We start from the raw sequence: 2,598 nt of genomic DNA on the forward strand, positions 1-2,598 counted from the left end.
TCCCGCCAACGCTGCGGCAGATTCTACCTTCGCGCCTCCCCTCTCGCCCCGTCGTAACAGACGTCATATTCGCGAATTTCCAGGTGAGCATATTTACGCGATTATCTTGAAATTGCAGTCAGAAGTGCATGCCACTCGAGCGTGCGACCTTCTGCTGCAGCGTGGTTGGCTCTGACGTTAGCTGCGAGCAGTCCCTTATACTATGGCGAGGATGCTGCGCACCCGGAGAATGGTTTCGCGTAGGGCGTATACGGTATCTATAGTCCCGCTTACGTAATTACGCGACGCACATGTGCATAATGCAAACTGCCGAGGATCTGGTAGATTGCGTGCAGCTGCAACTAATGCGTCTCGAATCCCAAAGCAGGAGACGACGAGAGCCTAACCTACAGTAATAGACACCTGGACCCGATGATATTGCTGCTTACTCAACCTGGACCTACCTCACTTCGTATATACGTGAACTTGGCTCATGCACTTACTCCTGACGCTTGCACTTCCGGTTACCCGGTGCATCGTCAGGTAAAATTGCAATTTTATTCCATCTTCGGGAATTCGAGTTTTTTTTTTTTTTTTTTGAATTCCTTATCGGATGCTTCGCTAATGGGATATTATTATCTTTTATTTTTTTTTTCGAAATTTATTTTTCGTAATTTTTTTTTTTTTTTTTTTTTCGTTCGTTTTATCAAAGTATCGGCACTTGGGGTTAACGGATAGATTCGGGTATTGTCTATGCGCTTTATATCCGTCTCTCTTGCCATGTGTCTGCGCATCTAACGACCTAACCCCTATTTCTCTCTGGATGCGAATCGGAGCCATTAAGGCTGTCTCGAATAGCAGCTAACCGACGGTACTTTCATCCGGTAGCGACGGAAATGGTGTCCGGCGATTAATCCGCTTGGGCTATACCTACCGTACTATCTATATCGTAACGAGAGGATAGAGTTCACGTATGCCCTAGCACATTGCTACGGTCTCACCTATCTTATGGTAATCGCGTATTGTCGCTGAATTGCGGACGGCACTAATGCACCGCGTATCCAATCCTTCCTGAGGTATCCATAAGCACGGGAATTCGCGTACCTGACCTTTGGCAATTATCACGCGACTACGGCATATATGCGGTCCCACGTGTGACTTCTGGGCCTTTTTTCTTCTCTTACGCGTACGCTTCCCATACGCGATGAAAATGTCGGGCAATCTCGTGCGCCATCTTGGAATTTATCTTCTTCCTTACGTAACACGTGGTTCAAGTTCAGGGTACCGACAGCCAGCAAGGGCTGACCTCCGTGACCTCGGTCGACCGGATGGCAACCTTAAGCTGCTCTCGCAACCTCCTAACGTCGCTTCTAATTAACAGGAGACGGTGCGAGGCTGTGAGACGGGCGTTGATCTTGCCAGAGGGAGTGGGGGGAGTGAGAGAGAGGGAGATAATGTCTTATCTGCCGCTATACTATTCGTGGGAGAATTTCTACTGTGTGAACGGTCACAGTACGTGAACGCATATATATTTCTTATTTATATACCCGTACCCTCCCGCTGCACTTATTTCCCTTGTTTGCCATATGTGCACGCACCTTGCGCCTGCGCTCCTCGAGTGCACTTGGGCTCCTTCAATTACCGTGTGAACTACATTAGTACAGTTTTGACATTCCTACGTCCACCTATCTGTTACGTTGAACTACGAAATTTTTTTTTACACGTCTAACGCCATATCGCGTGGGTGTCGCGTGCGGCTTAGACCCTCGTAGAGGACGCTGGTTAATATTTTTTTTTTTTTTGGAAACGAGGTAAACAAACTTCATTTTATTTTATTTTCGAAAATTTCCATCCGATCCACTCTTTTACATGGTCGCGAACAATTTTTGGGACGATTTTGAAAAACTTTGTTTTTCAATTTTTTTTTTTACATATTTCGACCGCTAAACTTTCGCGATTATTCGTAGGTTTTTTTGGGGGGGACTGTCTCTCGGGTGGTTTCGACGGCGTTGCCGAGCCCCGCTATGCTCTGATCCTCGTCGCGTCTTCGTGCCCGGGACGCCCTCTCGTGGCTCAGTAAATATTCCCAGCCGAACGTAAGACTTGCGGAGGGAATGCTTTCTCGAGTGTACTTTGGATTTGTTAAGTTTCCCACGATTTCTAGTCGTTTCCCTTTTAACTCGTTAAGGAGGTTTTCTTTTTGCCCCTTTGGAAAACGAGGGCGAACTCTGGCCGTCGCTGCAACCCTTTCTGTAGCGCAGGATGGCTGCCACTCGGCCATTGTCTACCCGTTAATTAGATGGCTGTTTAATAAGACATTTTTTTTTCTTTTCTTACTTTCAACGTCATCAAAACCCGAACTATAAACTCGTCGCGATCTTAATGCTTTTTCTTACCTATTTCAGAAGCTGAAAATTCATACCCACGGAGTCTCGACCCGCGGCGATCACGACGCGGACTACGTCCCGGTACGGCGCTGCGATTCCGTGAGTTTTAACCTGGTCTTTTTAATAGGATTATAAGATGTAAATGGACTTGAGTAAGAAAGAGCAATGGCGAGGGGTGGGACTAACGGAAGGGCTTCAATTTACCATTTTTTTTTTTTTTTTTTTTTTTTTT

General features: G+C 46.4%; 1 protein-coding gene across 1 annotated transcript in view; it reads left to right on the forward strand.

Moving 5' to 3' along the window:
* LOC107270751 (protein turtle) overlaps positions 1–2,598 on the forward strand; it is a gene marked incomplete in the record, with an annotated part of 104,179 nt that overhangs the window by 13,402 nt on the left and 88,179 nt on the right. The window contains 1 exon segment of the mRNA XM_025088081.1: positions 2,385–2,465.

This window comes from Cephus cinctus, unplaced genomic scaffold (genome assembly GCF_000341935.2).
Source record: "Cephus cinctus unplaced genomic scaffold, Ccin1 Ccin1_scaffold0814, whole genome shotgun sequence".
Lineage (NCBI taxonomy): Eukaryota > Metazoa > Arthropoda > Insecta > Hymenoptera > Cephidae > Cephus > Cephus cinctus.